The sequence below is a fragment of the Melanotaenia boesemani genome, chromosome 18, assembly GCF_017639745.1.
Source record: "Melanotaenia boesemani isolate fMelBoe1 chromosome 18, fMelBoe1.pri, whole genome shotgun sequence".
Lineage (NCBI taxonomy): Eukaryota > Metazoa > Chordata > Actinopteri > Atheriniformes > Melanotaeniidae > Melanotaenia > Melanotaenia boesemani.
The window spans coordinates 22,946,822-22,955,749 of NC_055699.1; the positions used below are offsets into that span (position 1 = coordinate 22,946,822).

The 8,928-nt window shown below is 40.7% G+C and overlaps 2 protein-coding genes across 49 annotated transcripts in view; one reads left to right on the plus strand and one right to left on the minus strand.

Moving 5' to 3' along the window:
- The window catches only part of LOC121628724 (NACHT, LRR and PYD domains-containing protein 12-like), a 2,607,341-nt gene that overhangs the window by 1,461,350 nt on the left and 1,137,063 nt on the right, over nucleotides 1-8,928 (minus strand). The window lies entirely within an intron of this gene.
- The window catches only part of LOC121628726 (NACHT, LRR and PYD domains-containing protein 14-like), an 829,387-nt gene that overhangs the window by 94,695 nt on the left and 725,764 nt on the right, over nucleotides 1-8,928 (plus strand). The window lies entirely within an intron of this gene.

Genomic DNA, 8,928 nt, shown 5'->3' on the forward strand with positions numbered 1-8,928 from the left:
GAAGAAACACAGATGATCTGAAAGAGAATGTGGTGAACCTTCAGAATAAAGATTTTGTGAGTTTGTTCATACACACTTATAGACCCTCATAATTATGTCTTCATGTCATTAATGTTAATAACGTCCATGAGTGAAATTTCACTGTTTAACTAAAAGTAACACAATAGCCATGTTTCCTCTAGTGATAACACATCTAAAGGAAAACAGTTTGTTTGTATTTTCTTTATTGTTGAAGCTTCTAAAACACAAAATGTTTTGTCTTATCGCCACTCAGCTCCAACAAAACCTTCACAAATAAGTAGAAGTTTTGAAGCTGCAGAGAAGATATGAAGAAACATGCAAGTCTCATAGTAAATACTACATCACTGGAGGAGGAAGGAAAGAACAATATGAGATCAGAGAACTATATAAATAGATGTTGAACAATGTCCAGATTAATAATCCAAGGTTTTACCATCTCATTAACACCTACAACATTGGACATTTTACTTGGGCTGCATTTTAAGTTACAGATAAAAGTATACCACATTTTTCCAGTACAGCATACATAATTAAATTGGCATAATTATTCTAAGATTGCAATTTGATTTTAAACAAATTACATTATCATAATTGCATCACTATTCATTATTATTTTATTTAGTCTCTTATTAAGTGTAAGAGGCGTCTGGTGGGAAAATAAATCCACAAACAACAATAAAAACAAAGGGAGCTCTCCTGTGAATGCAAACCACTGTCCACCTGTAGATGTCTATAAGAAGGCTCTTAAAAAGTTTTTCTTTTTTAAAAAAAGGACAAGTAGAAACCTTTAAAAAAAGAGCATCAAGAACTTTATCAAATGATGACAGATTGTAAAAAAACAGCTGACCAGAGAGGTTCTGACCCACTATCACCAGATAGGCCTGACCTATGGCAGCCGCCCAGAGGCTGGGAGAGAAAATGACAGAGTAAGAGATAAGACAAGAGTCAACATCGGACTGACTTTTATTGACTGGAGAAAGCTCAAAGAAGAGACAAGATGCAAGAAGGATGCTGAATTATTCTTTGTTAGGGGGCAACAAAGTAGAAAAAAAGTTCTCTTGCACCAGCATTAAATATTCCCACCCGTCTTACACACCTTCTCTGCATGCAGAGAGGATATAAAATTAGTTGGTCTATATGTGAGGCACTGGCCCAAGCTGCATAATGTCCTAAAATATGTAGAGATGGACACCTTCGTATCTCTATGTGAGCAAAGTCTGAAAGATTCATGTAGTCTTTAACTGGATCTCTGGTGGGATGAGCCATTCCCTCTCATACATAACTGTTCTTCTAATTGATGGATAATCCATCTGTTGTTTCTGTGTCCAGTAAAACTTCTGGACTCAATCATATGCTGCTGGACAGCATCAGTTCCTGATTGATGTGAGTCATTGTAGTTGATCTGAAATATCTAGACCAAGTATTAAGTATGTCCATCCCAGTGTAGGCCTCCCTGAGGTGCTGGATTTTCCAACTAACTGTAATGAGTTCCGTTGGTGAGTATGGACCCACTCGCAGACAGTTAAAGACAGATGGCAAAAATTGAGTAGACGAGTGATTTATTCCAGAACCAAAAACAAGACTTGACATGACACCTATTAACTTAAAACTGGAAACTGTGAAAATAGACATGAAAAACTCTGACAAACAGTGATGATGAAGTCATTAAATACGCAGGATGAAAAACCAAACTAGAAACCAAAAATGACCAAGGTGAAACCAAACTGAAAATAGCCCATGAGTCAATCCGTGAGTAGTATTATTTTTTTATGTCGAGTGTTTCACTTATTAAACATTTGTATCTCACTCATTTATTCAGGTTTATGTGATGTGTCATCCATGTGTGTGTATTTTTAATATGCAGGTGCAACCCAACAGGCAGCAAATGAAGATGAAATATAAAAATGTTGTTCAAACAGGTAAGGTATAATGTCATTGTTGTTTTGCCAATTCTACCCAATTAAACAGCATTCAGTAGCTACAATCATGAGATCTAGTTCATTGAAATTTCCTAATTAGAAATTGTTTTTCTTTGGGGTTTTGTTAAGCTATCTCAATGCTGTTAACCACTATTTAATATTGTCCACTTTGAAATTAACCCACAAGTCTTCATACATAGCTTACTGGATGTTTAAAATGTTACCTTCATTATAGCCAATAGAAAAGGCTGAGGGCTGAAAAACAGGTGGGGCTCCACCACCACCATTCACAGAGGCCCTCAGTTAGGACAGTGGGCATCCTACTGCAGAAGGAATATGTGGAGGAAGGTCACCTGACCCAACCAGCCCCCAGGACACAAGGGCCTACATAACAAGTTAGTTCTTCAGATTAATGATACATGTACATTCATCCTTTTTTCCAGCCTTATCTCAGTGATGCACACCCATCCATCTTAGTCACAATAGAAAACCCTGATGTGAAGTAAAAACACTTTTTGACATTTTAGACATTTTAGACTTTTATCTGTATCTGAACATGAATGTTGATTTCTGGTGAATAATGTTTACAGATCAGCTCAAACCTCGAAATTATCATCCTTCACGAACATTTTCCTTACTTGACTTTCACTGGAAACATTATATTTAAATAGATTATGATGTGTTTGGTTTCAAAGATGTAAAAATGATTTCTGGAGAGGAACATGACTGCCCTCTACTGGTCTCCTGGAAGAAGCGTTACATCTTTGAATTTAAACTGTTTAAACTTTTGCTTCATAAAAAATTATTGGAGTTCTTTTAGGCTTTACTCACAATATTTACTACTGCTTAGCTGGTTTAGATGAGCTACTTTATGTAAATGCTGTGACAGCTTTTGTCCACTAGATGTCACACTTTATCTCATTACTGTGCTAACATTAGCTCATGGTGACTTCCTGTTTACTTACCTTTAACCAGGATGCTATTCTGTAAGCTCAGAGAGACCAAGGGCTAGCGGGCATGTTAACTATATTGTCAAGCAAGACTAAGTTTAACCAATCCCCTCCCATTCGGAGCTACGAGTTGGCAAAGTGGTTCGTACAATTATTTTGTAACCTTCATTTGTTGTTCTACACTCTGTATGTTTGTAAACTCGTTGTTTATTTCATGTGTTTAGTTCTACGGTGGTGACGGTCTGATGCTAGCAGTGCTAATCAGAAGCCAATAAAGAAAACCATCTGTATTTAAAGAACCGGAGTCCTCGCATGCTTCAGTGGGCGGCATACTTTATATTATCCACAAGAGAGAATGCATTTATTAATGTCTGTTCTACTAAATTCAATTTTAAACAAATCCATAATAATCTGTTCTTTATTAAGAATAACTTTAAAAAAAAAATCTTGGCATTGTGTTTTGTAATCAATACATATACTATGTGAAATTTAACATTATTTGATAAATATTGCTTTCAATTATCTTTTCAGTTAGATTTATAAATATTTAAGCTTTTGTTCATGTATGACATGTAGTCAAGCTGGAAGTTAAAGCAGCTGCATGAACCTCATATCAAACAGCTTTGTTAAATAATTCCATTAATTGAAATAATTCCCTCAGCTAAGGAAAGGGAAGTTAGAGGTTAATGATCTCTACTTACTCTGATTTTCTTTTTTTTTCTTTTTTTCTTTTCTTTTTTTTTTTTTTTGCTGTATTGTGCTGAACAAATTTGCTCTGCCAAGGGGAGGCCTATGGGTATAAGGCTCCTCTTGATAATCTGATTCGACCCATCAATCCACACCATCACCAGACAACAAACTGTTACACCTGTACATGAACACACCAGAACATTTCCTACAACTTTTACAAAAACACAGAGCTGCTAGTCATTAAGAGTTCTTAAATAATAACCAAATCACAGAGACATATCATGAAGGTAGCACAAAAGCGACCAGATACGAACTCACAGGGAAAAGAAGAATTATCTCTTAGTATATAAACTCACTGGACAACTCAGTGACTGTGTCAGCATGCAGAGCATGAGGAATAAGGAGTGATCAGTGATGAGGAGTGGTGAGTGAGATTGTGCAAATGTGTCCAAATGCGGCCTTTACGGAGGTCAGAGACAGACCAGGGCAGCCTAGAGACCCGGACCCTCAGCAGCAGCCCCGGAGCACGAACCCAACCCACTCTACTCCGAAGACGACTACAGCCCCACCTGAAGGGCGGCAGAGGAGAGCCCCAGCAAGAGCCCCCCGCAGTCTTGGGGCACAGGCACCAGTGGGCCAAGATCGGCAGCCGACGGCCCCGCCAGGGACCGGCCATCCAGGGCAGCCCGAGTGAAGGGCCCAGGGTCCCAGGAGCCCAGAGGCGGCTGCCCCACCCTCCAAAGGCAGAGGGCCTGCAACATGCCTAGGAAAACCAGCCCTCCCCCAGACAACCACCCGGGGTAGGCCAGCACACACCCGGATGTTCAAGCCACACACCCCGGGAACCAGGGCGCCATCAACCCCCCTCCCCCCATCCTCCACCTACTCCAATCTCCACCCCATATAACCCCACACTCAAACCCTCCCCTGCACCGTACCCACAAGCACTCACTATCACACAGTCACGTCACACATAACCCACCCACCATGCCCCGTGGGGGACACCCCAGTTGGACCAGAGGACAGAGGACAGAAGAGGGGTCTGGGGATGTATGTCGAACTTCCCTCTGGATTCAGCATCTAATCTAAACAATTATACATACATTTATACTTACTTGTAAGCTTCAGTATTGGCATACCTCCTTCCTGTGAACAATGAGGGATTGGCTGCCTGCCAGTGAATAAGAGCCCTGGTGTCCTCGTCTGTCCCTGCAACATCCAAAATACCTCAACATAAATTAAAAAAAATAAATAAATAAATCTGGCGGAGCCAAGTAGAGGAAACTTACACACCTCAAACCTTTACACGTCAACAGTAATTATACTACTGCAATTTACTACAGTTACAGTTAGCGGGTTATGTTGCAGACCTTTGCAGCTACTGCTTAGTCAGTGGTACCATTGACGTGGACCGGTTCTCTAACAGGTGTTGTTTCCAAATTAGTTTTCAGATCAAGGACCATTTTGTTTATGCCACAAACACCACAGTGCTGGAGGCTAATCTGGAGGTTTTACAACAATGAATTACCATACAGAACCGACCAACGTTCATCAGTCGTAGCACAAAGCCAGTTAAAAAAAAAACCACTAACATTTACGTGTGCTACTCTACTGAGTCGGTCTAACTGCAGCCTCCAACAAATGATCAGATCCATAACTGTGGTCATGCATAGAAGTGATAGATAGCATGCTGCAGTTTACATTAGAATTATGATAGAATAACCATCCATCCATCCATTTTCTTCCGCTTATCCGGAGTCGGGTTGCGGGGGCAGCTGCCTAAGCAGGGAAACCCAGACTTCCCTCTCCCCGGCCACATTCACCAGCTCATCTGAAGGGATCCCAAGGCGTTCCCAGGCCAGCCGAGAGATGTAGTCTGTCCACCTATACTGCTTAGTTGGTGGCCGCCATTATTCAGCTCTGGAAAACTGGTTGAAAGTCCCTGCCTTTCCGCTACATCAACAAGATGGCGTCTGTAGCCCAGTGGAGCTAAGCTTCCTGATTTAAGTTTCTTTTTTCCTTTCTGCAGTATTTATTTTTGTATATTTCATTATTGTTTATTTGATCTGTTTTACAAAGCCATTCTCTTATTAGGGTCCGAGCCATACGAAGTATGGAAGGACCCTATTGTTCCTGAAATGTTTATTATACTAAGCGCTTCGAGGCCAAATTTGACCCCCTAAACACCCATGAAAAGTTGTGAAACTTGGCACACACGTCAAGCCCGGTGTAACTCGGATATTATAAGGTCCACATACACTTCAATGCAAAAGTGGCTCAACAGCGCCACCTAGACACCAAGAAAATGCCCAAATGAATGGGGTCCAAAAAGTCTACTTCGACATAGGAAGACGAAACTCGGCACACACGTGTAACACCCCACGTCGAGCAAAAAAGTCAATCTAACACCTGTTGCCATGGCAACGGGGTGCCCGCCATCTTGGCGTTTGCGGCCATTTTTTTGCCATTTTTTGCACTTTACACACATCGTATTTGAACGAACTAGTCTGAGGGGATTCGTGCGATTGACTCCAAACTTGGTGGGGATCTTCCTGACAAGTTGGGGACCAAATGCTATTCAAATCTTTCTAATAGGAGAAAGCGTGTTACCATGGCAACCGACGAAAAACGACCTTCTCGCCATGAAACACGGTTTGCTTATATCTCCATAGAAATACATTGGATCTGCACCAAAGTTCACAGTATTCATACCTATGACACCCAAAGTCCAGCAAAGAAGTCAATCGAACACCTGTTGCCATGGCAACGGGGTGCCCCCCATCTTGGATTTCACTGCCATTTGAACGAACTAGTCTGAGGGGATTCGTGCGACACACTCCAAACTTGGTGGGAAGATTCTTGACAAGTTGGGGACCAAACGCTATTCAATTTATTCTAATAGGAAAAAGCTTGTAACCATGGCAACCAACAAAAAAAGCCTTCTTGCCATGAAACACGGTTTGCTCATATCTCCATAGGAATACATGGGAACTGCACCAAACTTGACAGGATTCATACAGGTTGGGTCCTTAATGCATTACACCACCTGTTGTCATGGCAACATCGGGTGGCGGGGTCCAGGACGCTCGGACCCGATGGATGCCGCTTGCAGCTTTAATTGGTTTTATTACTTGTCTGTTTGGTGTGTTTGCCATTTTTTCCACTTATTGGTTAAAACTACGGGTACTTTCATCTAATTGGATGGGGAAGTAGATTCCGCCTCCTTACGCAGACGCAGCTGCAGTAGATCGAGTCAGCGCGAGCAAGCAGAAGGCTGACGAGAGGGAAAAAGTTGTTCAGAAGGAAAAATAGGGTGTCCTGTAACCAGGTATTTGGTTCAGGAGGACCAAAGGGAATGTGCAAGACTACCTGGGAACGTTAATTCCTGAGGTTCTTACATCTAACCGTCTTGGTGAGTTGAAAAAAAGTTAGCGCTGCTAGCTTAAGTAGCAAGCATGGCAGCCACATGTCAGTTCCCCTGGTGTGAGTGTGTGTCAGTACATGCGCAGGCAAAGCTGCTCGATGGAAAGTTTTTGATAATTTAATTGTTATTTAATTGAAGTTTAGAGAGTATTCTTTTATGTTTAACTCAATGGTGCAAAGTTATAACTTAAGATAAAGCTCTTGATTTTATTTTTTCTTTAACACTTAACTGGTTACCTGCGAGGTGCCGTTTACTGCAACTAATATACTGTACTAGTTGTTATTGGTGCAGTTGTTGCTAAAAGTGTACTGTAAAACGTTTTGTTAAATAGTTTTGAAAGTTGCTTTTAAAATGTTAAACCAGTCATTCAATTGATAAAAATTGATTGAATTTGATTGTAAACTGAAAATAATTCATGTTTCAACAAGACTAGGAAGATACTTTTCTAGTTAATTGATTAGAATTCACTGGTCATGGTTTAAAACCATTCAATTTATTGCACTGTAAAGGTGAAAATTTACCAGACCACGGCATAAAGTTAAGTAGTGTGTTAAACTTTGAATGAGATTGAAGATATGGCCATATTTGTAAGAAAACATATTTGTTTGAAAGCATATTTGTTTGAAAACATAATTGTATGTCAACATATGTGATGAATATCAAGGCTGTATGCAATAAGGGAATTTATTGTCATGCAGGCTGGGTTTTTTTTTTTGTATCTACCCTTTCCTGTTGGTGTTGATCTGGATGGACTCCGTGATTTTGGAATCTCTTCCCTGTGAGGAGATGGAGAGCCACCCCGGACTCTAGGATTCATCTGTCACGTAGAGAAAGTCATCACCTTTCCCTCAAGATTCATGGTGTGGTAGGACCTCCCTGGACCACACAAACATTGACTGTAGGAGACTTAAGAGACGTGCAGACGTGCGAGCGAGAGATATATACATATGTAATTTCTTGTCTTGCTGAGAGCAAGTTACTTGATAAGACAGTTCCCTTTGACTTTTGGACAATTGACTTGACTTTCCGCATATAGTGAATACAAATTATTTTGTGATGGTACCATTCACTATTCATGTTCCTAATTGTTGTGCCCGCTATTGTTTGTTATAATATTGTATGCTATTTGTTATAAATGCACAGCATTCTCTTCAAGTCGTCTGCCTCCCGCCAGTCATTTATAATTTATTGTACTGCCTCACGAACCTAGAATTGGTCCAACGGAGGCTACCTTGAGGCTCCGGTTACACGTCCGTTTAGTTTCCATGGTTTTACACTAGATTTTTGGCCGATTTTAGGGCAGCATCCGGGTACTTTCAGTGCACTGCATTTTTGCTGAAATTTCATTGTCAGCGCACTATGCATTTAAATGTAGTGTTCGAAGTATAGAAGTGTGCGGACTGGGACACACCACCTGCTATGATGCAGGAAGATTTTTTTCTAATTTAGCTGAGGTATTTATTGCGCTTGATCTAACCTGCTCGAGCGGGAGTTTTAAGTCCCGCCCACTCACACATCACGCCCAATCCGGGAGTACTAGATGGACAGCATAAAGACAGAAAAGACAGAGCCACATCCTAGATCTGCAGGACTCAGTTCTCCAAAAGAGATGGGTTTGAAGTAGAAAACCCAGACCTAAGACCATCTCCCTTGTTAACCTGCCCTCCCACAAAGAAGCTCCAGCTGACATGTGAGGAGAGATGCTGGTAAATAAAATTGTTCCCTGTGGGATCAAAATTATTTCTATCAAATCACAAGAATTAGCACCGTAATTGTGTTTATTAACAAACATTCATGTACAATGCAGAGTTGGGTAGTAAAAAAGATTTTGTCACTTTATGGACTACTTAGTTAATAACTGTCTTTTTTTTATTAATTTTTTTTCAGTGCCAACATTCAGACAGAATGAAGGCAACACCGGTCT